Here is a 27,782-nt window from a genome sequence, read left to right as displayed (position 1 = left end):
AGCTTTGGACACAGAGACTTTGAAGCACAGCTCCTGCACCGGAATAATCACATTTATTTTATATCAACGGGACCCAGTCCACTCCCTCTGGCTTTTTTCCCCCTCTCACTGTGGCAAGAGTTGCCCTGCTTGTCAGGCCTATAAAAAAGGAAGCTGATAGACCGATTAAAAAAAAAGAAAAAAGAGAGACAGTAGACGATGGAGAAACAGAAAAATAAATAAATAAAAGAGTTAGAGCTGGTAAACAGAGGAGACAGACAATGAAAGAAAAGAGGATGTGACTTTGAGGCCAGGCTGGAAGATGAGGAGACGGTAATGAAGATAACTGCTTAGCTGTCCTCTAACCAGCTCTGCTCTCTCTGTCGGACTAATCAGACAGGAGTTGGAGATTAGGCAGGAGCTGGGAGAGCGTGCAAGGTTGCCCCGGACGCTCTGCAGCTCTTCCTCTTTTTTCTGTAACGAGTACAAATGTCATGTTGACCGCTCAAACCCAAACTACCGTCATCCATATTTCATATCCCATCTGCATCGGTCAGTGGGCTGTAATTATGGAAGCCATTATGAAACAGGGATTCAGATGAATGATGAATTATGCAGATAATACAACTGTAATGCTTCATCAGAAACAGGCTCCCATGTCCCTCTGGATTTGCAGTGATCGTCAATTCCATCTGACTTTGCTTCAATCGATCTATGCAATGGAGGCTGTGATCAGGGTTAATCTGTGCGTGACTCTCATTAATTTACATTTGTGGGCGGTCTATTAAATGATGGGCGCCAAACAACACAGAGGATATAAGCGTATTGATCTGAAGACAGATCTGTGTAAAAGACAGCAGTCTTCAAGGAAAAAAGGGGGGTTCTTTATTTGAAATGAATGGCAGAAAGGGAAATTGTACACATATGCACCTTCATTCAGGGTAAACTATTACAACAGAAACATTTAATCGTTGCACTATTTGTTAATTTAGAACTTTATCTTCATTTTTCATCATCTTATTTCAAAGTTTTATAACTGGAAACTGAAAAAGAGTCTGACAGAAAATGCACCAAAGGCAAATGGGGCGATGCTCCGTGTTGTGGAGGTCATTTGTGGGTCATTTACTTCAGTTGACTGCCTGGCTTGCAAGCTGAGAAAAGTTCATATTTATAAAAAGGCATTAAAGCACCACCCCATCACAGAGCCAGGCTGATCCTGAGTCTGACATTTTTTACCAAGAATGAAAGAGAGTTTATGTAGATGCATGTGATGTGCAGTTCTCCAAATTTGTGAATGATCCAACTTCACTTTTTGGCTGCTTTTTTTGTTCTTTATTGTTGGTTTGATCACACGATGCTCGAATCATTTTTATCCCCGGGAAGAGAGTCTATTCAGGTCTTTACGATACGATGGATTCTATTTTTTGTTGACCCTTGTACTATAAAATTGATTTTTTTCCATGTGGCCAGATCTTTCCCCTTTAATCTGTTCACATCTTAGCTGTTGTATGCATTAGGAATTAATGTGTAATTAGATTTTTTTTGCTTCAAAAACTAATTATATAAATAATATTAAATAAATAATATTTTGTGGGTTTTTTATTAGACCTTCACATAATTACTTTTCTGACGGACACAAACAATGAAATAAGTACTTACGTCCTTAAGAAACCTAAACACACTTCAAAACCTGTGCGATTACATAATGTCAATCTTTCAATAAAAAGAAAAGAAAAACATAAAGAAAAAAATGTTAATTTCAGGAAGTGGATTTCATTTAATTTTGGATGTATCTGTACTTGTAAATGATACCGGCTCGCATCGTTTATGTTATTTTTTATTTTTGTGTAGTGTTAGAATTTAAAACTGAGAAGGTAAATAGGCCCACTTAAGAGCAAAATTCTTTCCATTCATGAAAACGACGTCATTTAAAATTACAACAAAACACAATCACACATTTAATCATTTCACGGTTTCATTTGGACAAAAATAAATTTCAATATTCATGGATTTTCTATAATATAAAGTAGTTTTTCCTAATAAGTACCTACATTTTTAATTAAATATTTACTACAGCCTTAATTTTACAATTCATTTCAATCATTAGTAAAAAAATTAAAAATAGACACGCACTGTTAAATCTGGTTTATATTTTTAGTAGATCATTTGTTTCTACTTTATCTAAAGCAAATCAAATCATCAACAGATTTATAAATCTTTTGTTGTTACGATAAGCTTAACATTTTTTTTTTACATGAATGTTGTTTCAAGTGCTTTTTTGTTTTCAGGACTTTACAAAACTTATTTGTACAAAACTATGAATGAGCACTCCTTAAAGTGGCAAAAACATTAAGATTAGTGAAGTCTGGTCTTAATGAGCTTAAAGGTGAAAGTTCATCTGCCCATCTCCCTCCAGCTGAGTTAAATTCAGCGTCTCAGGAGGACGCCGCTCTCTGCTCCGAGTGCCAGGGAAGGTAAACTGGTCAGAACTCATCCCCACAAGCAGGGGAATAAATTAGCCACCATGTTTCAGCATCAGGAGGAATACAACAGGAAACAAACTAGTTGTTCAGACAGGAAACCTGTCTGTCTGTGGTGTAGCTCACTACACCCAAAATAAATGGGAAGTGTGTACAATAAGAGACTGACTGACCGGTGGATGATTGGATTTAGTGGCTGACTAAAAAAAGAAGAAGAAACACCTCTTTCTTCATTAGTCTGTGTCTTTCAGAGTTTGGTTTTCATTCCTAAATATAATTTATCATTTAAATAGAAAAAAAACGAACTTCTTTTACATGCTACGAGTGATTAAAATGGAAGAATTTGTTCATGTGGTGGAATATTCCAGACCATGTAACATGGAATTATTCAAACTCCACATCCAGCAGCTTTTGCCTCATTTTTATTTTTATTTACAGTCTAGGCAGGAATTATAACTTAATTTTTTTTTTAAAACAAAAAAACAACAGCAGCTATCTCGTGTGATTACTCATGCAGAACTGCCCATTTTACTGAATATCTTGAAAAGTCCCACTCCAATCATTCCTAATCCTAACCCCAGCAATTTGAGTTAAAAAAATACTCAGAAATGACTTTTTGAGCTTCAATTTCTTTTTATGTCTTCCATCCTCAGAATGTCACGAGAACATGTTAAAAACAAATTTTTTATCAGAGTTGCTCTTCAACACACTAAACTCTTTTTACAATTCAAAAGCGTCCTTAGATTTTTCCAAAATAATTGTATTTTTCACATCAACTTGGCATCAAGAAGTACAAAACATAACTGTTTTGATAAAAATGACATTAACTAATGGGAAAACGTTGCTTTATTTAATGATTCTACCTACTGCAATAAACAATCATCTTTGAAAATAACACTGTCAGCAGCCTTTTGGTTTTTTTTCCCCAAATAAAAGGAGGCCTAGTAATCTTTATATTCTATTGAAATATCTATGATTTGGTTTGGAAAAACAGCCATTTTTGTTTTAATTTGACTTTTTAGGTCAGAGGCTACCAAGGAGGGACCATCCCCTTCCAGGGATCCGCTTTGTGGGCAGAACTTAGTTGCTGCTTACAGGGGGGGCAGCCCACAGTCTAAACTTCTAAACGTACCCCATTTTAGCCAATCCTCTGTGCTCCTTCTGTCCTCCAGCCGGTGTTGGACTCCAGACGATCCTGCTTCCTTTTCTCAATCCCACCTGGTACGTCAATCTGTCTGGCGCTTTTGCTGAGACAGACCGCTCCTGCGCTAGAAAAAACAAAGGGAGGACAAAAACAGATCGATTGATGAGCTGGCATTTCAAAACATAATGGGAGACTATCAGAGAGGAGGTGATTAGGCTGTCGGTGGTCGCTGCTTTCAGCCCCGTCAGCCAACCAGAGAGGAACGGTGAGTAACAGAGACCTCAGGCTTGAATAGCAGGTGTGCCCCGATAGTGTAAAGCAAGCCGTGAGCTCCTTTCTCTTGTTTCGGACTTGATTAGATGTGGAGTCGGTTACATAATTAGTGTTTCTCTGTCAGAAGAGACAAGATCACTGCAACGCAATGCAGACGCACAGATGCACAAAATAGACTATTGTAATTCTCTTTTTACTTGTTTTAACAAAAAGTCTCTTAAACGTCTCCAATTGGTCCAGAACTCTGCTGCAAGGCTTTCAACTGGAACCAATAAGCGCACTCATACCACCCCTCTGCTTTTATCTCTACATTGGCTTCCTGTTAAATTTAGAATAGATTTTAAGATTTTGATTTTAGTTTTTAGAGCATTGCACGGACAAACCCCGATCTATATTAGTGACCTTTTAACTCCCTACACTCCTGCACGTTCTTTGAGGTCCACTGATAAAAATCTTTTATGTGTTCCAAAAACTCATTTTAAAACTAGGGGAGACCTCGCCTTTCAGGCAGTCGCTCCCCGACTTTGGAACGACCTCCCCCTGTCTCTGCGCCAGATTGACTCAGTCGAGTGTTTTAAAGCTCAAGTTAAGACTTTTTTATTTAGGCAAGCTTTTAGCTGACTTTTACTTGTGTTCACTTTTGCCTGTATGCTTGTTTATATGCCGTGTGCATTTTATTGGGTATTGCTTCTGATTTTATATTGTTTTAACATTGTGAAGCACTTTGGGAGTCGCTCTCTGTGAAAGGTGCTATATAAATAAAAATTACTTGCTTACTTACTTACAATGGTGTAAATTATTTACAGATCACCTTCAACATGAATGCATCCTAGCTTCTGTTAAATGTGAGACTCACGGGGCGGCCGTGGTGCAGCGGTAGGGCGCTTGACCTCTGACCGCTGCAGGTTCGATTCACATTGGGCAAGATAATGAACCCAACCTTGCCCCTGGTGGTTATAGGTTGGCGCCAGTGTTCTGCAGCAGGGTGTGAATGTGTGTGCGCATGGGTGAACGGGACTTTGGGCCTTCGAGGAAGGTAGAAAGCGCTATACAAGTTTCCACCATTTACGCCATGAAATTACATAAATTAGATTGTCTGTATGTCAAAAGAATACACATGATTAAAGAATGAAATTGAGCCAAAGGTTTATTTGAAGCTTAGAACTTACATTTACCCCAATTTTAGTCAAAAAGCCCCATCTCAACGCAGCAGCATAAAAAAATGTTGGGTGTGAATTCTGAAAAAGGACAATAGATCCATTTAAAAATTACCTTTGATCAAATTACTTGAAGAGGAGCTTAAGGTTTACAAGGTATTGGAGATGCTTTTACAAAGCCCAACTTGAATCCTGTAGAAAAATTAGTGGGCAGCACTCAAGAGGCTGGCAAACAAGCAGGGTTGTAAATTTGATTTAACTCCACCAGTAAAGACTGAAGGAATTTAACAAGTAGCCTCCCTTAAACGTCTGAGTAAACCTGAAGACTGTAGAGGCAACTCTGTCAAACAACATTTAGTAAATGGACAAAAATGTTGTTTTTTTATGTGAAATATTCTGTTATCTTTTCTATTATATCTATCTCTAGGTAACTAAAAACAGGGAAAATATATATTAGTTATGCAGGAACAACATTTGGTCACAAAACATCAAATAAAAATTGCTTGCAAAAATGGTTAGATGTGTAAAGAATGGACATTTTACAATCAGGACTGTTTTGGAGCGTGCACACGCATGACACTAATATGTTTCTTTCAGGCAAGTGTAAATTTTAAATGTATAATCATTATGATGATTCTTGTCAAAGAACCCTTTAACCCTTCACTTTTTGGGTCTAGTTGTTAGCATTTTGCCCTTTGGCTAACATGATGAAAGGTATTTTATTTTAATAATTGGCAGGATTTGGGTCTATCACTTTATCAATGGTGGAGCTAGAACATTGGGCCGGGGGGGGGGGGGGGGGTTTGGAAGGGTGGCAATTGAGAAAGCAGAGTAGAAGGCCGTAATCCAACTCAAAAACACGTATTTCAAACAGTTTTATTATTGTTATTAATATTAAAACAGTTATTATGTAAAGCATATTTTCCCAATGCTTAAAGGAGGTTTTATTAATGACATTTTAATTTTTTGTTAATAATGACCTTAAGTTTGACTCGTGATTTGGGGGGCAAAGCCTTTTGTTGTTTGCAGCTTTCCCCCCTTTAGCCTCCCCCCTGCTTTTTATTAAGATAACTTTCTAAACCGGCTAAAAAAAAAAAGTGGTTTAAGTGTGAGTAGATAAATTTTTAAATTTTTAATTTTTAATTGGAATTCCTACTAACTCTGAGTAGGAAATTTGACATTTATTTTGTTGTTAACCATACAGTATAAGCAAGCTGTTCAACAGTTTAGAAAATACATGGATGAATCCAAATCTTCAACACTCCAGAATGTATCAAACCAGAAAGTTTGACACAGTTACCTTTACAGTTTTCCAGTTAACTCAGGTGTTTGTGGAGCCTTCTGCCATTATTTTAGTACCACTTTTTTATATAAATAAAGTTTTATTTGATCATTGATGATGAAGGTTTCAGAGAAATGATGTGTTAGAACCACACACCTTTAGAAAAGAATAGCCCACATCATAGTCAATAATATTTCCTTGGATAGTTCAATAAAAAAAATGTGTTGTTGACCGAGTTGAACACACTGAGCTGAACATTTTATATAAAAATAGCGAAAGTGAGACTAACAACATGAGCTCCTGTCATATTCCAGCAGAGATTAATGTCATTATGTAATCTGAGACAGCAGCTGATGATGAACCAGCATTGACTGATAAGCTATACTTCATGAATAATCATTTCATCCCCTGAAAAAAACAAAAACTGCTCCGGAGCTCATCCTGCATCCAGATTCCTCCCCCCAAATCTGCCTCCATCTCTTCCAGCCACACCAGTCTGATGTGTAGAAATGACACATACCCAAGCACCACATGCATTCAAAGCTCTGACAAGTCGCTGACACACAGCAGTGAACCTCACCATCTCCTCCTCTTTCCTCCCAGGAGTGGTTGGTGACTGACAGGTTCATCCTCAAACTCCAGCTCCAACCCCACCCGAGCTCAAAAAAGCTTTTTCATTCACATGTCTGTCGTCTTTAAATATGTGCATCTGAAATGAAGATGTTCAGTCAGCTTTGGCTTCATTCTGGAAGTTCCTTCCTATTGTGTCCCAGCAGAATGGCCTGGCCATCCCATTGAATCCGTTCCAACAGGAAATTATTTACTTATTTCTAGCAGTTTCTCTTTATTTTACTCAGCGAGTGCTTATAAATCACTTAGACAGCCCTCAGTCGTTCCGGCCCGTTTCATTCATCGTCTCCTCGTCCTATGCAGGCGTGTTTCTGCACCGGCTGTCATATCACTGTTCTCTGACTGCAGGCTGTACGCTGCACGTCTTTCACATCCCGTGCTGTAGTAGAAGAGGTGATAATAATGTGCTCTGCAAGTTTTGACACCTCTGTTGTTCCCAGTACATCCTCCCATTTCCACATGAGTGGCTTGGTGTGTGTGTTGTTTTTTTTTGGAAGCTCAACTGACAGCCTCTCAGGCTTTGCATGCCACTCACCTGAAAACTTTTTATTTTTTTAACTTATGTTGAATTGTTTTTGTAACATTTAACCTGTATCCAAAAGATCCATCAATCAATTCATTTCCTCAACTATCCCTTTGGGGTCACTAGGTTGCTGGAGCCTATCCCAGCTTCTAGCGAACCATCCAGGGGGGATACGCCATATCTTCTAAACCAGGGGTGCCCACACATTTTCTGCAACTGAGCTACTTTTGAAACAACCAGCATCAAAATATCTTTATCTTTTTTTATATAATACAAATACAAAATAATAATTTAAAATGTACATGTTTATGTTCTTTAATATAACACTTATTACAAAAAGAAGAGTTTGAATTGAATCAGACATTTATTTTTAATTAAATAAATGAATTTAGATGAATTTTTGAGATTACAAAAAATATTTTCCTTATAACTTAGCCCTGAAAATTTTAACTTACACTTTAAAAACATTAAATTCTGGGCTCAGCTACTGCAAGTCCAACAGACAGAAAGACAAATTAAACCTTTCGAGTTGCTCATTGTTGTACTCTGTTTTACCAGATTCTGCAGAAAAGGGAAAATAACAGTTTACTAATCTATTAAACATCAACCCAGAGTAAATCCCCACAATAGCGCTACAAATGCTTGCATGTGTTTGACATGCGGCGCTCCCGGGCTTGGCACGTGGAAGTAGAACGGCAGACGCTTGTGTGCGTTTTTCCGTCGCCGTGCAACCTTCACTGTCTCTGACATCTGCTGTGATATTTCACTTTACTCAACACCAGATCCTTCGCCAGACACCAACAAACACAGAACTGTAGCTCCCCAGTGGCCGCTTTATGAGGCCTGGGAGCCACAAAAATGACCTCCCCCCTGAAAAAAAAAATTCTATCTCAATATGACCAAAGAGGCAAGAGAATATACAGTAAATGTAAACAAGCTGTATGAAATATGATGGTTTGGTGCGCAAGGAAAATCTTCAGAAGCAACAATTAGCATCAAATCTTTTTTTATTTTTTGTATTTATGTTAAGTAAACCACATGGCAGATATTTTTCTGTCTTCTTTTTTGTTAATTCTTTACATAGAATTCATAGAAAATACATAGAAAAAAATGCAGGGTTTTGTTTGACCAACAGAATAATTTTGAAGAAAAGGTGTGCAGACCTATATCTTTTCAGATAACTGCATGATTCTTAAGCTAAGCATTTGGGTAACAAACAAAATACAAAGCTCCTGGCTTGCTTTTTTAGATCAAGCAGACAGAGGCTCATCCCAATTAATCCTTTTATGGGTAATGGACACACAGGAAGGCTGAGAACTGCAGAGTCATTAAAAAAAAAGAGAGCAGCATCCTAATGAAGTCTGTCCTCCATCAGCATAAGCAGGGACAGACGCGAGTAGACAGAATTACTTAACGTTGTTTACCGACTTCTGACTGAAGGCTTATTTTACGTAATGACACTCGAAAGCAGCACTGAAAAGAGATAAGAAAATAAATAAGAAAAGCCTCTGAAAGTCCAAATCTGATGATCTTTTAAACTATTTAAAAAGCCTTCCCAGTTATCTTTTCATTGTGATTGTGCCGTTTTTAGCTAAGGTAAAAATAAAAACCCTGTCAGTTTGTGGGACATACTTTCTGCAGAGCAGCAGTAGTTCATCTGAGTTGTGGGCAGGATTGATGACACAGAGCAACCCCGCCCCTACTTTTCATCATCCACCTGTTTAAACTCTCTTCCACAAGCTTACAGCCCCTAAAAAAACCTAACATTAAAGCAGCAACAGAAATGGGGAGTATTATTGGCGCTATCCAGTCATACAGTTTTGAGGCAGATTCCAGCTCATACATGAAAACAAAGATGTACAAGGATCTATTTGTCTGCAAGTGGATGCGACAGAATGGAGCGGAGCAAGGAGCCTCTGGCCCGCCCATCGTATTTTCTACATCACAAATACGACAGCATGTTTTTGTCTGATTCACAACAAATTCAATAAAGAAATAATGAGAAATGTTGAGCCTAATTTTCTTAATATATGTCCTCCATCATGAAAATAATCCCACAAGAACACCAAAATCCCAATTTTCTTTGGAGTTCGTTTTTAAACTAAGCTTTCTTAAGATCTAGGAGTGGCCCTTGGGAATTTACTTTTAGTGTAAAACCTAACATCTCCACTTTAATACAGCGATAATAACGCCCAAGGGCTGGTATCAACATTGTCGGGTTCGGTGTGGACACAATATGCAGAAATCCCCAAAAAAGGTTATTTTTTATTAGGATAAAACTGGAAACGCAGGTAAGATGGCTCGTAGCGCTCATAACCACACAAAAAAATGTGGCGACAAATGCAGGGGAGACGCAAACTCTTAACAGGAGGTTTGATTAGACACTTACACCCAGGTGCACAGATCAGGGAGGGCAGGTGATCACAAAGAGGGAGAATTTACACTGGGAAGGAGAAGTCAAGACATCTGAAACTTGACGACAAGTAAACAACAGGAAGTAACCAAATTAACCAAAATTAAAACAGAAAACTAAAACCCCCCTGGCCCCAGTACCTCACAGACATAATGTGCAGTACTTCACTTCTGAGAGGAGTCTGTCAAATTCAGATGTGTGAAACTCTCTTGAACAAAACTATGATGTGTTGATGGATATTTGGAGTTAGAAATGTGTTTGTTTTTTTTTACATTCACACTGTGCTGTTTGGTCTGCACCAGCTTGTTTTCCTTGAATGCCCCACAATCATGATTCTGCTGTTGTGGATGCACTGTGGTGGACAAATGTCCATTTCTTTGGTGCTTCTTCTAAGGTGTTGGTTGGAGCCGGGGTCACGTGCAGGATGTTCAGCGGTTGTGACAGGCCGGGAAATAGTGAGTCCTGAGTGTGATCGATCCGGGTGAGGGCTCCGTAGGGGAAAACTGCTTTTCACTTGTGTCAATTGTCGCCTGTTTGGTCCTATTTTTGTACTTTTGTTTGAATAAACAGAGTTTTTGTTAGAAAGCATGCCATTTTTCTGCAGATTGTTCAATCTGCTGCTCTTCTTTGCTGGTTCTGTTCAATTTTGGGTAACATAACAAAATAGACACAGATATAGGTCTGGTGGACAAAAAAATGAACAAAACCTGTAGGGGGGCACACACAAAATTTGAAGAGCGTAGATCCCTCGGTCAGCCCGTAGAGAGAAAATGTTCATACACATCTATTTCTACACGTGAAGGAACAGCAAAACATTTGAAATAATAACATTTTAAGTCCAGCTGCTTGCGCCTTACTGATGACTAAACTGCAGCATCACTTATCATACACTTATAACACACACGGCAATCGTACATTCTATTTTGTTACAAGTATTACAAATAAAATCTCACAAAATGCAACTTTTAACAGAATCTAAAATCTGCTTTTCCACCTTTTAACTTTAGCTTCCAGCCATGATAACACATTAACATGAAGTGTTATCCTAAATTACTGCAGTTCATGGTTAGTTAAGTGGTTGACAGGAAAAAAAAAATAAAAGGTGCATAAAGATCCAGTAAAACGCTGCTGCGAGCATCCCCTCCACCCTGCATACCAATGCTGAAGAGACTCTTCAAAGGCACCTCTCACCATTTCCATGTTCCCATCTCAGACCCATTCCCAATGGGAAGACACGCTAACCTCCCCCAGTCCACCACTCCATGCGTCCCATTAGCTGGTGAAATGTGGGTTAATGAGACACCAGCCGCGGGCGCCGTGAGCTACACCTACACCGTGTACCGCCAGCCTCATCAGAGGCGGGGAAGCCGGGCGACGAGGCCCTCGAGACCTGAAGCACAGCAGCATCAAAGCTGGATGCGTGCAAGTTAGTGGAAGAAGTGAAGGTATTCAGGCAGAATGTCGGGATTTATATGAACTTCAGCAAGTATTTGGAAAAATTAAAAGAACTGCAAGGAGCCACTTTACTCAAGGAGCTTTAAACTCAGCTTTCCGGGAAGCTAGAAAATTGCTATTAGAGTGACAGGTTAGACTAAACTGACCTCAATGTTATTACAGACTGATGCTGTGTGCTAAACAGAACTCTATAAAAGCTCCAACACGACAAGAATAACAAAAAAGTATCTTCCTCAGTCAGAGCTCGCATAGTGTGATCCCTGATTCAAATCTAAAGCCAAAAGGTTGAAATAACTGACTGTGTCACAAGCAGAAATTGCACTTTTGCTGAAATGTGGGAAAGGGAACAACGTCGGAAGATCAAACCGTTTGGTTTGAGTTGTAGAGGTAAAAATACAAAAACAGCACTAGCCAAGTGATTGAATGATTCTATAGAGAGCAGCTGTCATGATCAAGACAGGAAGCTACCACTTTCATAGAGTCAAACAGTAGTAATGTTGATTCAGGGATTAAAACGTTAAAAAAGTATTAGTATATCTTGTGATCTGGGTCTGGAACGTCCTTTCATTAGGAGAAATCGGTCAATTCAGCTAGAAAAATATTCTTTAATGTTGTTCACCTTTCGGCATATCCCTTCAGCACAGCGAATCAGCTCTCACTTGTTCGCACGGGTGGTTTGGCGGGGATTTGAATGCCGGATGCCCTTCCTGGCACGACCCTGTATTTTATCCAGGCTGGGGACCGGCACAGGGCCAACAGATATGAATACAAATTCATTTTCCTTCTGGCTTGACGTTAACAAAAATGAAAAAACAAACAAACAAACAGGTATCTAAACCCTTTAACGGCGGAGTTGTCTCCTGCTACAGGAAATAGGGCATCAAACTACCCAAATATCTTTAAACGATATCAGCTTTTGTCAGCTTTTGCAATTCAGTTGGAATTACGTTAATTTCCGCAACGGTTGAAAAGTTACGGTACTTCAAAGAACGTCAACACCAGAACCACAGCTCTGGTGATAAAGGGTTAAAGGGTAGTCACCAAAATTATGTAACTACCTGCTGTTGACCTAAAAAGGAAAAAAACATGACAACTGACATTTGCCAAAGTGTTTTTCTTTTATATTTTTATTCTAACCAGATTTTAAAGACAGTTCCAGTCACTCACAGGCATATAAGTTGTTTCTGTTATGGTTCCCCTATCAGCATATCCCTTCAGGGGTTCGCCACTTTCACTGATTCACACAGGTGGTTTGGCAGAGATTTGAACGCCGGATGCCCTTCCTGACACGACGCTGCATTTTATCTGGGCTGGGAATTGGCATATAGGATGTCGGTAACTGTTTGTAGTAGGACAATTGTTAGCATTTTGGATCTTCCGCAAGTTCAGTCTGACAGTAAGAGTGTCGTCTCTCCATTTTTAACGTGACGGTTTAAATCCTGTTTGATAGCGAGGCTGAACGGATCTTGGTTTGGATCAGGAAAATTCCTACTGTTGTAAAAGTTTTCTCTCAAGAACTCTTCTCTGCACTGTTATTGTGACTTGCAGAAACATCCTTCCTCCTGGAAACCACTTTTGCTTCCTATCAGAGTGAAATGCATTTCGAACAACACAGCTTACTGCATTTTTAATGAATTTCCGTATAGTTCTTAGTAGCCCTGGAACTACTCATCAGAGGCGGCAAGATTTTCGAGTGAGGCAGTGCATTCATAAATATAATTTAATCTTTCAGAAATGGATCAATACAAGAGGCCAAACTTCCTTTAGACTTCCATAACATATGTAGAGAACATTTTTTGCAAAGACCAACGCATGATGGATGCTTGTCTGTTTTCAGTTTGCATTTTTACGTTAATCTTTCACATCACAGCAAACCGTTTCACTTAGAATGCAAATGCAAATTTAGCCTCCATTTCTAAACTCTATTCAGTGACCGGGAAACATAAAGGGACAATGACATTAATATATCAATAAAAGATCCTCTCTGTGTGAAGTACTAGTATCAATTACCAGGAAAAAAATATTAATATTATAAAAAATAAAACATCTTGTATATCTGCTCTAACCAACAATGCTTAAAGAATGAAATAAACTGGATTATGTCTGCCCGCCTGTCCAAAGTCTATGGATGATAAATTCGAAGTGGATAATATTGTAATATTGTGGTAATTTTGTAGGATTGAGGCCCACTGCTAGACCTTTTACCGACTCATTTCAGATCATAACATTGTGAATGAAATTAGTCAATTCAATTCAGTATAACCTTTTTTTTAATATTTACATTTCAAAACTAAGTTTGACTTGTTGATCACATGACTGGTGTTTTGAACTTAATAAACATTAAGTATAAACTATTAAAATTATCTATGCTTCTGTTGAAAATAACAGCAAGGCAATTACAAACTGCAGAAAAAGAAAAAAGAAAAACACAAAATCTGTAGATTTTATGAATCGATATTCTTTAATGCAGCTTTTTCAAGCCCAACCCTTATATTGGGTCAAATTATAAGGGGAAATGGTACATTTATGTACAATTATTAATTAAAAAAGCAGATCAAAATGTTGGATTTTGATTGTGTATTGCAAGTGATTAAAGAAGACTTATATTCGTGAAATATTACAGCATTCCATTAAACAACACGCTTTCATGCTGAGCTCATCAACGCTGATATAAAATGGAAATAAAAATATTTGCACTAACATATAGAGACCCCAGTGGTCTGTTGCGGACTCAGGTGGTCTAGGTCCCATTCATATTTTATTTGCTGTGTGCTGGAAATGTGGCGGATGAATAATACAGACAGCTGATGACCTCAGAGCAAACGCTGGGCTTTTTTGCATGAGATTTTCCATGAACGATATGCGCTTCCAGGAGTCCAGGACAAAAGAGGGAGTCTTTTCTGTGGAAATGAGAGTTCAACGGAGCCTGTTCATGCAAACGATGACCAAAGCCATCAAGTGAAATGAGGCCTTGTACCGTCCACAGATAAAGTGCTTTCCAAAGAGCCGTGCTTTGAAGTGATCCAAGGAGGGTCTGACAACCCTTTGAGAATGATGTGCTCCTGTGTTTGATGTAGATGACTCTCTAAACGGAGAATTTGCTGTTCTACTTTTTCAAATGTAAGACATTTAGGCACCTATTGAGTCTTTACTTGCTCTTTCACATTATTTTTTCTCATATTTAGAGGGGCAAAGTGAAGCTGTGACTCAGGATTCCTTTTTTTAATCATTTGTTTTGTTAAGGACCCACAAAAATGTGGTTTTTTTTGCATTTTAACATGTTCTTGGAGCATTTTCTCATGATAGAGAACATGGATGAAGTAAATTAGATTTAAAATTGCATTTCTGAGTATTTTTTATATTCAAATGGTTGTAAATCAGAAGCAGATTTTAGAACTGCCATTTGAAAAACATCAAAATATGCTGGACAGGCCTCATGCTCCCTGCCTCTGTTCTGATGCATCCACCTGCAGACAAATAGATCCATGAGCGTCTTTGTTTTCCTCGTCTGAGCTGGAATCTTGATCAGAACTAAATGGCTGAATATCTACAATATTGCTCATCATTTTTGTTGCACCATTAATGTTAGATTGGGGGTTATGAGGGGCTGTAAGCTACCAGGAGAGATGCGAAAATAGAGGGATGATGGGAAGCAGGGGCAGGCTAACTCTGCACCAACAATCCTGCCCCCGTTTCCCATCATCCCTCTATTCAACTCAGACGGGAATTTCTAATAAACTACTGCCGATCTGCAGAAACTAAGTCCTAGAAAATAACAGTTTTTATTTATTTATTTTTTCTATTTTGGCTAAAAAACAATGTAATCATTATCAAAACAGCACAATTTTAAAAAAGGATCAAAAGATGATTGGAGTGGGATTTTAAAATCTTTATTGCAATAAAACCTTTTTCTTTTTCTTATCCGTGTTGCACTGCAGTGATTACCGTCCTGTCAAACCATTTCAAGTTCAAACCCCAAACAGGATGCCAGATGAGCTCATTTATGAAGCCTTGACTGAGTTATTTATCTCAGAGGAGGAGAAACGAAGAGCTCCCATCATCGCAGCTCCTCCGTGCTGCATGACAAATGAAATAAATCTCTTTTGAAAATAAAGAAAAAAAAAAGAGGCCATCAGGGAGCGACTAATAGAAACAGGATGTGTTGTGTAATCTGTACCTTGTAGGAACTCTAACACACTGCTGGCCTTTCAATGACAGCAAAATAAAGAGTTGATATTTTGAGAAAGAAGCCTCTTGCCTGGAGCAGTGCTCTGATCATGCTTTTGAAATCAAAGGAGCATCCTTCATAATCTTCGACTCCTGAAACTTTGCGCTTTTTTGCCCTTTAACTTGGTATTGATAGTCATGGAACATGAAAACAACAAATAATAAATGATAAATGACTCAACATTATCTTTGGTTAGAAAAAATGGAATACAGACACTGAAAAAGTAGAATAACAGGAAAAGGTTTATTCATCCCCTTTCATTCATTACCTTATTATGAAAAAATAAAAGGTTTAATCATTCATTGATGATGATTAAATTGATTGATTTTTAATATTACTTCACTTGCTCCAATAATGGATTCATGATTTTTCCTAATGAAACATAATTCGCACATATTTTTAACTTTTAATATCTGATCGATATTTGCCATGTTGATTAAAAAAAAAAAAAGATTTTTTTCCATAATATTTTAAGTAATTCATCTTTGTCATGTGATTTATTGATACCTCAGGATTCTTAATTCTCTCTGATAAAGTTATGAACCGGATAATGATAAATCATGTAATAAAATGGTTACGGTAGAACAGGGGTGGGATTATATAAATTCGCTTCCTTCACTCCCTTTCAAGCAATATTTCTTAATATGTCTAATTATCCCAAGTTTGATACGTCATTGTATGAATGTATAACTGATGATTTTAATGTTTTTGTATACTATTCTTTTTTGATTGCTTGAAATCAACCATTCCAAATCAAATAATCAAATCAAATCAACCTTCCATTGCCATTTAAGAAAATATACATTTTATAGAATGTAGATTTAGATCCATACTATGGATGGGATCAATGAAGGTCTTTAGGTTTGTTTTCTCTATATTCAAGCGAACTCAACTTCAAGTCAATTGAACCAACTGAATGGCATCTGGGAAACCAGCGCAGGTGCTTTGAGGGGAGTAGATGATCAGTGGTTGCTCAGTTTAAAGGGCCTACATCATGAAAAATGAACTTTTTTGAGCTTATGAGTGTATTATAATGTTCATTCCTCACAATAAACAACCCAAAGCGGTATTTTGATCCATTCATGCATATTCTTCCAAAACCCTGCGCTCTGAGGATCAGGCCCTCCCAACCCTCAAAAACAGTAGTTGGTGTTTGTTTTCGTGGGATAAATGCAGACACGCCGGCTCTAGATTGATGTCATTTAAAATAAATAAATAAATAAATAAACATTTTTTTAGTGTGCCAAAGGTAATATATTATATAAAATGGATATAACGTACTAAAAAAGGCTATAGAAAAGCATCATGGAGACACTTGGAAACACTCGTGCCCTGCAAAATGTGGGCAGATTTTTCCAGTTTTCTAAAGTTTTGAAATCCTGTTTTCGTGGGTCTCATGAGATGAAATCCGAATTTATATAAAATGAACAAAAATGTCTTGAAATCAATTGCACAGTTTGCCCTGAATCTATATTTTATGAAAGATTTTGAATGGAATTATAGAAATAAAAAGTCTTTAATTATATCAACATTTTGTGGAAAAAGTCTGTATTTGTTTTTTTTGTTGCCGCATTTAAACTTATTTTAAAGGCTTTGAATATTATTTCAGAGAGGAATACAAACTGCTGGATAGAAAGACTTTGAGAAAAGACTTTTCATTTGTCAGAATGAAGCCTTTTTGGGGGCTTTTTTAATTAAAAACAATCTATTTCCTGTCAAATGTGTCCATAGATTGACCTAATTAATTAAGAGAGCTCTGTATAAATGTTTGTAGCAATTCAGACAGCTGGAAATAAAAAACCTTTCCTCCATGAATAACGTATGTGCTGCATTGTCCACACTTGTTTAAATAAGGTCAACGTACACAAAGAAGTCAAATGATATGCATTACACCTCCAGAAGTCTCTGGGTTATGAACAAGCTTTTTAATAAGATATCTAAAATACAAGGCATGGGAAAAACTGGGTTAACCTATGGTAAAAAAGTTTATTTCTTTTCTTTTTTTCTAACTTGTCCTGTCCAACAGCTGAGCAGACAGATGACAGCTGAAAGCCTCTTGTGTTGGACATATTCTACTGTTACAATAGGGGTTGTGTAACATTTGACACACTAGGGGTATATTTAAATGAACCCCTTCTGTAATTTAGGCTAAACTTTATTCATCTTACTCATATCTGTAACAGCTATTTGTTGGAGGGAAAAGAAAAGAAGGGAAAAAGAGAGAGGGATGTCTGGGGGAGTAGGAGGGTGATTAAAGAGGAATGGGGGGGGGGGGGTTAGAACCGTGAAGCAGCATAAAGCAACAAGTTGCTGGATGTTTATAATCATTACAGTCAGGTTTAAAAGTAAAATAAATCCAAAAGGGGGCGGGCCTGTCCACACACACACTCAAATGCCACGAACAAACGTGTGGGCTCCAAAAATTCCCACACACATCACATGTCAACATGTACACAATACAACTTATGTTCACACACACATACTTGTGCATTCGAACCGACCCATGTGAAATATTACATTAATTCACTCAAACTATTTGTGCAAAGGTAAGATAACACCTGTGCTCGGGTGGATCTTTATGTTCTTCTAAAGTGGATGATAGAATGTCAAAAGAAGGAGGGAGAGAGTTTTAAAATTTTCAAATAGTCTTGAAAATAAAAGGAACGTCCTTGCTGCAAAGCTCTGGTTTAACACAAGCAATGCGACTGATTTGTCTTTGGTACTATTCTACCCATGAAGCACCAAATGAATCCCACTGATAAGTCACTCAGCTGCCTTGTTAAATGTCTTTGAAGATAATTAACATTTCCCTTCTGGCATCATTAGGTACACTAAAATTTGAAATTGTAATTCTTAATTTATTTTTTCAGTAGGAATCTACCAAATCCAATTTTCTTTCAGATTCTCATTACAGATTGTGTACTAATGCGTTGGGCCCAAACCTGTTTTTGCCAATTATGGTTTTCTTTCTATGAAACAGAAATGCAATCATGAACAAACAAATTTACATTTTTGTTTAAATCAAAAGTTTAATTTTTATAGTACAGGACTTGCGGGTCGCTGATCACATGAAAAAAATCGGCAAATTTGGATCCCTGTCCGACTGTACTGCAAAAAGAAAGAGTAAGAAAAAAAATTCTTATTTTCTTTCTAGCAGGAAAAATAATCTTCATAGGAAAGTTTTCTAAGTTTGAGAAATCGTGTTTAAGTGAAATTAACAATTCTTGGTAAAAACTTTTTTTTTACCCCATTGGCAGAATTTTGGTAAGAATGTTTGACTTATTTCTAAGGGGCCTGTTTTTGCAGTGATCAGTGTATCTTTAGTCTGTATTTTGGATAACAATACTTTCTAAACTGTAGGGAAAAAAAGTTTTTTTCTCTTAAGATCAAGGATGTCGACTAAATGATGCCTCATCAATATAGTCTCCTCTGACAATGTCGAGCAGGTTCGTGGAAGAGAAACTAAATTACTGGCATAAAACCATTTAGATACAACAAAAAATGCAACGTGACAGTAGTGAGGTTGGGGAAAAAGGTTGGCACTCACCTAAACAAACATGGAAAAACACACACGGTTCTCCGCCCCCCCCAATGGCGCTTTCCTGAATGCGATATTCTTTTTGCATGGGGTCTTAATGACATCAGAAACTGTCATGCCACATAAACAGAGCAACAGCCTCCACACATTCCTGTCCATATGCTCTCCCTCTGTCACACACACACACACACACAGTCTGACCTCATTCCTACAATCTGTCTCCTGGGAGAAAAGGTAGATTCTGACAAGAAGGGCACAAATGAGTGTGAAATGAGCAAACGCAACACTTGGCGAGATTCTGTTGAGGATCCGGGAGTGTGTCGGAGGACAATCTGATAAAAACTCATGTAGCGAAAGGAGGGAGGCACTTTAGATTATTAGTGAGGCAGATAAGCACAGATAGATAAGGTGGATGTGGGCATCGGTGTCATGTCAGGAGCAATGTTGATACACTGAATGAGGGTCATGTCAGGAAAGGATTTGGTGTGCAGCAGATGGCCGAGCGAGTCACCTCATCCCTAGGAATGAAGGGGGAAAAGGCGCAGGAGTAAAGGTCGCTGTTAACAGAGAAATAGAGACTAAATCGGAAAGCAGATGGAGCGCTCACACAGAAAAAAAATAAGTCCCACATTAGTTAGCCTATTAAAGCAGTTTTGGCATGTGGGCTACTTCAAGTAAAAGAGCTAAAAACAATAAATAAATAAAAAAACTACTAGCAAAGCAAAATATAAAAAAAATATACATAAGTCACAGATTCAGGGAATTTAAATCAAGATCACTTTCACAGAAAATCGTCAATTCTCTTCTAAGTGATGAAAGATGAACATCTACAAAACAAGCTCCAACTAATTTTTTATCAGGATTCATAATCTTGTTCTTTTTCTCATGTTTATCTCCTTCATTCAAGTTGAAAGAGGCCAAGAAGAGAATCATCTGATCTAAGATACGGGCAACAGCTACAGCTGGTAACTTATCAGTAAATACGGCAAAATACTGAAACGTCTCAATTTTATCCGAAACTGTGGCCTGACAATCCTCTTCCGTACCTGACAGCCAACCTTTGGTCCGGTTCTCTGAAATCTGTTCCTGAGGTTCTCAGACAAACACAATCTCACTCACAAGAAAAGGAGAATCTTTCAACCACTTCTAGTTTTCTCCTTAAAAATCAAGCGTCTTTTTTTTACCTCTAAATTTAACCTCCAGCAGTTGAGCAGGTGTGATGTTTAACAGTAAATAGTCCCCAAGATGGAAGACCCGTATAGAAAGGGCCTAAAATTAATTGAGTGCAATCTGTTTTTCTCTTCAAGGATTGTAAAAAATCTGTTTAAATTAAAAAAAAAAAACTTTGCACCTCTTATACGGAATAACAATTCTAAGCTTAGCAACACTAAGCTTAGTAATATTTTTATTCAAATTGTTATGAGTCAAGAGCAGACGATGTATGTAATGTATGTCTTTGTTGACATCATCTGAGGTGGCATCTGGCTCAAAAGACTGGATAGCTCCAAAATTGCTCACCATTTTTATTGCACTGGTAATGCTAGGGGGTTGAGAGGGGCTGTGAGCTTCCAGGAGAGCATGTACATGGATGATGTGAAGTGAGGGCGGGCTTACTCCACACCAACAGTTCGACTCACAAATCAAGAGGTGAATTTCTAATGAACTTGTGACGCCCTGCAGAAACTATGTTCTAGAAAACAACTCTGGTTTTTAGATTTTTGGCTGAAAAGGGCGTAATCATAATTAAAAGACCACTGGGAAAACTTTTACAATAGATCTAAACATGATCAGAGTGGAACTTTAAGAGTCGTCACCGATAATAGTCTACTTAAAGATGGAAGAGTGAAGTGGTAATCTCTTTATAAATATCAAACTTCTTTCATGTGCTTCTTTCTAGTTCCCTTTGTTCACATAGTCTAGGCAGGAACACTCACAAAATAATCAAAGAGTCGATGGAGGAAAATAACCACTTTGAATTCTGCCATATGTTCTAATGGGCGCCTCATTTCTCCGGATCAATGCTGAACCCTGACCTTGCTGAAGGCTGCCAATGTTTTCCAAAAGCCTGTTCTTGTTGGCTCATCGTCAGCTTCAACAAGGACTTCTTAGGGATCCGTCAAGGCTTCAGTATTGACTGACCGGCTCCTGCAGGCATTTTTGAGGACCTGCATCTGCCGAAGCTTTTCAAGAAGACATAGAATGAATCCCATCTTTGAGAAAGACGGGAATAAGAGAACTGAAAATAGCCATGCTAGCGGAAAAGGAACGTTCTCCTTCTGTTCATAAAGTTGGAAGTCTGACCACAGAAAACCACCAACTAAGACAAAAAAAGCCTTTTTTAATGTTTCACCACTAATAAATATGGGCATGTATGCAGTTTTTTTTGCAAAGATAAATAATATTTGATTTTTGTTTTTTTACATGTATTTTTAATATCAAAAGCTGTGTTTATTTACAGAAAATATAACATCCATTTATATTCTGGTGACAGTAAACAGACCTTTTTATTTTAACTTTTTTTCCCTCATAATTAAATAAACTAAATTACCAAAATAGGTTTTTTGTTTTGTGTTTTTTTTTTTTTCAATTTCATGTCTGACAGTAAATTTAGGAAATAAGAGCTAGCTACAATATTCTCAACCGAAAATTAAGTGAAATTATCTTGAGTGGATTCATATTAGGATGCTCAGTGAGGGTGGTAATCATTTTTCCCATTTTCAGTTTCTGATTTTGGTGAGGTCGGGTGGAAAGAATCAGGAAAGTTCTGAGCTGGGTCTCTGAAAGTTGGCCAACAAAAACAAATGGAACAAACAGAAAAAACATTTCCTTTTCCTAAGCAAACAAAGGAGTCGATGTCAACTCTGATAAGCTAGAAGTTATGGGATTTTGCTGAATTTAAAATGAACAATCCATGCGGTTCGATGGGACAAAGCAAGGATCACTCAGTCCAGTCCTCATGTACAGTCAATGGGAGACACCCACATCTCTGAGCCTGATTATTTTTTGCATTTTTTACACCGTCTGACACCAGATCCCGCGGAAAACTACACCACCAAACACAATTTTTCGCTGTTATTTTTGTTGGAACTGAGAGACTTTACGAACTATGTCGGTACAAGGAAGTGAGGATGTTAGCTATGTCTGATTGGTTAGATTGATGAGGTATATTGATCAAGCCTCCAAGAGGGATTGGTGTAGACAGCTTAAAGTGTCAAACCTTACCCAAAATGACAGCGACTGGCCAAAGTTGCGGCAAAACCGCGGTACAGTTGTTTTTATTTAAGTCTCTTGAATAGGAATCAAATAAACATAGAAAAAAATATTTTTGACCTTTCATATATCTAACTACTCTGTGTCACCTGGTCCTGTTTGGATGAACACAGAGCTGATATCCTGGCAATGTTAAATGTTTTTTAGACCAATTAGGTGATATTGAATCACTTCCCTTTCTCATGGTATATTAGTGTACTGCAGCCCACTGGTTTAAAAACACCACCCTAGACAGTCAATGATAAAATCAATGGGGGTAGGGGGACTAATAATTTAAAAAAGCGTCTGTCTGTCAGTCTGCAGGTGGCCATCATGATCGGATGGGAGAGAAGGCTTTTTATTAAAGCACATATGAATCTGCTTCAGGGTGCTGTGCAATGTGATGCTTTATGTTCCGTCCAGAGGGACTGACAGAGCCTGACACAAACTCTGCTTGCACATCAACTAGCTGTTTTCCCCACAATCCTATGCTATAATGCAGCAAACCAGGACCTACATGAACACATGAACATTCTAGAAACCAAGCAGCAGCTGAATTGTTGGACTCACTCCACTTGAGATAAATTACTAAAATGTTAAGGGTTACTATATTTTTCCTGTTTGTTTTCTTCTTTGGATTGTTATTGCCAGACTGAGAAAGGTTTCAAATGAGAAAAACGGTTCCCCAGAATGGTTGCTTTGTTGTAGTGCTTTTGCAACAACAAGGGTTGCTTTTTTGATCATTGTTATTTAGTTCAAGGGTCTACATATTTGCAGTAAATGTTGCTCATAGACAAGCAGACAAAAGCATGCAATGTAAACCTTCAAAGACAAACCTTGCCATTTCTCAAGTCTCCCTAAAGGTCTTGTTCTCACTTTTAGATCCACACACATTTGTTGAGCTCCTCCATTACTTTAAAATCACCATCTCATCAGCCATAGTGTCTGCTTGAACACATTTGATTTGTCATCACCATGCTCATTCCTCTAACCCTCTGACTCCTTCTTTCTTTCTTTCTTTCTTTCTTTCTTTCTTTCTTTCTTTAAAGGTGAAAAGTTGTCTGAATGTTGAATTTGCTTATTTTAAGTTGATCGACGACCTTCAAAAGTTCAAAAGTATCTGGGCTCTGGAGGGAGTTCTGTGTACAATCGGGGAGGATAATAACATTGTGTTCCAATGGATTACAGGCTACATACTGTTTTTTGCTCCGCAGTGGGGTACCCTTTAGGCTTTATTTTTCTTTTAATGCACAGTGTGTCTTTATTTCAATGTGATTTATTAAAGTATTGTAAATCTCTTTCTTTCTTTCTTCTTTCTAGGTTTATAGAGTCAAGCATGGATTAATTACTGATTGAGAAAAAGTCTATTGTGTTCATGCCAAATATCAATATTTCCCGGACACATCCTGGAATAAAAGGCCAGATGAGAACAGGAAAAGAAAGGTGACTAGTGTGTACTGGAGAAAATAAAGCAAAACTAAACAGAGTAGGACAGATGGAAAATCCAGAGAAGAGGAAAAAAGCTTCAAGTCATGCCAATTGGGGCAAAGTAATTGTTGATATTGGAGATAAAAAGGAAACAAGGCCATTGATCAACTGTCAGCTCAGCTCACAGGACCTGAATAATTCTCATCAACAGTGATAAACTGCAACACCTCTATACCCTGCATTTCCCAGTCTCATGTTTACATTGCAGTATCGTCTGTTATAGCCACAAGCATGTTTTGAAATCAGATATTCCCAGAATATTTGGCTTATTTGTTGTAGACATGTTAGTGCTATTTCTTTTGCTCACATTTGTAATTGTACTTGTAATGGAATGATGTGTTACATCAAAGACTACATAAACAGAAAGAAATGCCTAATGCTGCGTTCGCACCGGGCTCGGGAACGTCTAAGTAAACGCTCGTATGTGCGTGTTACGGGCTTCCGTGTTCAAATCTCTAGCGTTCATGCGTCGCTACCATTGACTGTATAAGAGAACTGGACTGAGTGAGTTTGACATCACCCATAGAAACGGCCTACTTCAGACTTCAACCAAAATAAGCCAATTCTGTCTCCATTTTACCGCGATATGGATGCCGCCATTTGGAGCCAAACGAGGTTAGTAAGCAGTGATTGGTCCGAGTCGGTCCTAATTTACGTTTCTATGGCAACTACTGTTGCTAATCAGGAGTAAGCTTATTGGAAGTCCACACCCCTTCCAATGAAACAAGGCTCAGGAGAATCTGTCAAATGTTTCTAACGTTCAAAGTGGGGCCTGGAGCAAGATTTGAGAGATTTATCCCACTTCACTACCAAGCCTCTTTCAACTGTAGGTGCAGGTGCCAGTATGGGGAGCGACAATCCAGTATGAACACTGTATGGTTTCAGCGCATTCTTGAATGTGCATCACATAACCAGTGTGTACATAGCATTAGAATGATCGATAAACCACCAAATATTTCCTCCATTAGAGGATGGGTAAATGTAAAAGATACCATTTTGCATCTTACGTCGTGCCACTTTTAGCAACAATTTTAAGAGGTACAAGTGAACAGAACTCAAATCCCCTCAGTAAAAGTCCTTCAGGTGACTTCAATGACAACTTTTTTTTGTGTGAATAAAGTATATCCCACCTTATGCCTTTTCTTATAATTAAAGAAACGTACAAGCTGCAGGATGAAAACCATCTACAAAAATTTGATTAAAAAACAAAACTGACTTTCAAAACAAGAGCCTTTAAAATAAACCAAACAGAGAAGATAAAAAAAAAGAAGCAGAGAGCAGTCCTGTTACTCACAGCGCTGCAGCCTCACACACAGCTCCAATAATCAAACATGGCATCCTATGCATCACAAAGGTCCTTTATAAAAAGCCTGTCTCTTTCTTTCAAACAAGAAGTACCAATAATAAAAAGGCATCTCTACAAGGATTAGCCTTTCTTTCCTCCTTTTGAAACTAATGTTCTTAGAGATAAACTAAAGCAGCGGTTTTTAGAGAATGCTAAAAAAAAAAAAAAAAAAATGGGAAAAACTGAGCAGTAGATGTTTTTGATCTTTTTCATCAATAGCTGATGGAAATTGCTAATTATTACCCCAGGAAGTCTTTTCGTTCCCCCCCTAACAGAGGCGATTAGCCTGGCGTGAACCCTCTAAGCCATGAGTCTGAGCCTCACTCTTCCCACTCCCCAGCATCAATATCTCTATGCAAACCTGGTTATGTCAAAACAATTTATTTTCCAATTTTCCACAGGGTGAAAGAGTGCCTATCCCACACTCTCTTTAACATCTATCACTTTGTAACTAGCTGTTCTCTGCACTGTCTGTTTGTGTCTAATCTTCTTGTTTCCATTTGCCCCCCACAGCCCCACCATGTATCTCAACAGGTGACAAAGCATTGGAGAGCAGTTTCTATTAAGAGTTCTCTTAAGGGGAAGTATTCAATTAGATTGGCAAAAATGGAGACGAAAAGCTAATACAAAGGGGATTCAGATCAAAGTATTTTTTTTTCCATTTAATTTAATTTATGTATTTCTGGGAGTCTTTTATCATTTTGATAAGTATAAGATTTTATCAATACCTGACCAATGCACGAACTTATGAACAAATATCACAACATCTCCATCACCCAATCCTGTAATTACTTTTTTCCACACGATGCCAGTTGATATTCATGCTGCTCTGTGATCAGACAGCGGCACGCACCGCACTGTGGGCTTGCCGGCTGCAGATGAATACTCTATCGACCAACCAGGAATTCATCAGCCATGATAATTAATCTTGTGGGAGGCGGGTAGTGCTGCTCTCGGAGTCTGCGAGCGAATCTCCCCAAGCATGCCTTAGAGAGAAGTGGGGCGAGAATGCAAGACAATATTGGAGATATATTTAAGTCTGACCGCCCCTAGCACACGCGCACCTCCACGCGGGTAGACAGACCACACAAACGCATCGTCAGCCGGGCTTCAGTGAAGCTCCTCACATTCCCTGTGCTTGTAGATCATATAACATTTGACTTATGATGCCTTCCCTGCTTCTCTTTCGGCTCGAGTTACACCTCTAAAGTCAAGACGCTTTACATAGATGATAACCAGATTTGAATAAGCAGACAGGAGGTTGTAAAAATTGAGCTGTGCCATAAAAAAAAAAAACTGTATCCATGCAAGGCATCACATTACACCTGCTGTCATCGGCTGACTTCTCTCCATACAAGGCTGAATGAATTATTCAGTGATCCCTGCTTTTGTCAATTACGACACCTTAATTTGACCAAAATAAACCCCATCTAGAAATATTCCTAAAATTCTTCTAACGTTCACATAGCAGCAAAGCAATTCTGTTCTAGAAAGAAAACTCCAGGCAGTACTGTCACTCACAAGCCAGAGCACATGTCTTTTTCTTTATCCCCAGGTTTTCCACCTGCAACAACAGTCCTCACTCTGCATCATTTACAGATGGACAGCAAAGGAAAGCGCAGACTGTTTGCCTCAAGAAAGCACAAGCCGACAAGCACGTAGGGATTTTTGCAGGTATGGATGCTTACCTTTGTTAGGAGCATGTGGGCGTGTGCCTGGAAGGCTGAAGTGTGATGGGAGCTCCGCAGCGCAGCAGGCAGCCTCTCCTCTCCTCTCCTCTCCGTCTCGCTCCCACTGTGAGCTGGAGTAGAATGAGTGTGAGTGTGAGTGTGTGTGAGTGCAAGCTCCCTCTCGCTGGCTATTGTTGCAGGGAAGGGAGCCAAACTGAGCATGCTCAGACATGAACAGCCCTCGTGGTCGACATGGAGACCGGGAAGCGGCCTATCTGCTTGAGTTGTGAGGTTCTTTAAAGCACAAACAAAGCAAAGTGCAGCCAGGTGCTGCGGCTGTGTCATCTTTGAGTCGTGTTACAAACTTGAATTCCGTAATTAGGTTTGCTTGAGCTCAAATGACAGCAGATTAAACCAGAATTCACACTCTGTCAGCACAAAACATGGCTTATTTTTTTCTATTTTATTTCGGACCTGATAACATGAGTAAGACAAAAAGCTGTGGATTCGATGTCTATCATCGCTTTTTTCAAAATAGTGGCTTTTCTATTCATTTGTCTCCATAGAAACCATTTTATTTTTTGGTCACCTGGCGGTGAAGAACAGGTCTGTGGAATTTTTAGAAGAATCAGTAAAAGTACATTTTGGGATTTCCTTGACAACTGAGGTTTTTTGTTGACCACGTTCACATGCCTAAAATGATCATGTTGTATTTCATGTGATTTTGTTCTACTTGAGCCAACAATTCATGTATTAAATTTGCACAACATTCTAGTAGAAAATACGGGAGCAACAACGGAACGCCAGTTCTGCGTTCTTACCACGCCAACGCTGTAAAAAAAATCTACAACTATAACAAATTCAAACTTTTTCCCCCCAAGTAGCCTCCAAATGATGCTCGTGGAGTTAAGTGGCAGTAGATTGAAAT

General features: G+C 38.4%; 1 protein-coding gene across 7 annotated transcripts in view; it reads right to left on the bottom strand.

Annotated features, from left to right (window-relative positions):
- Nucleotides 1–27,782, bottom strand: part of arhgef49 (Rho guanine nucleotide exchange factor 49) — a 60,866-nt gene that overhangs the window by 18,537 nt on the left and 14,547 nt on the right. For 2 of the 7 annotated variants that reach the window (XM_020713066.3, XM_011489264.4), the window contains exons 3-4: nucleotides 26,873–26,985; nucleotides 3,592–3,727 (exon numbers count right to left, since the gene is read on the bottom strand). The gene's annotated coding sequence lies outside the window, so the exon portion shown is untranslated. Of the gene's footprint in view, nucleotides 1–3,591; nucleotides 3,728–26,872; nucleotides 27,702–27,782 lie in introns of those variants that run through there. The other 5 variants (XM_078939847.1, XM_078939846.1, XM_078939849.1 and 2 more) reach the window with 5 other exon arrangements.

This window comes from Oryzias latipes, chromosome 21, assembly GCF_053564925.1.
Source record: "Oryzias latipes strain Hd-rR chromosome 21, Olatipes_Hd-rR_3.1".
Classification (NCBI taxonomy): domain Eukaryota; kingdom Metazoa; phylum Chordata; class Actinopteri; order Beloniformes; family Adrianichthyidae; genus Oryzias; species Oryzias latipes.
Note: the sequence above shows the minus strand (reverse complement) of the source record. Positions and strands in the feature narration are given on the sequence as shown.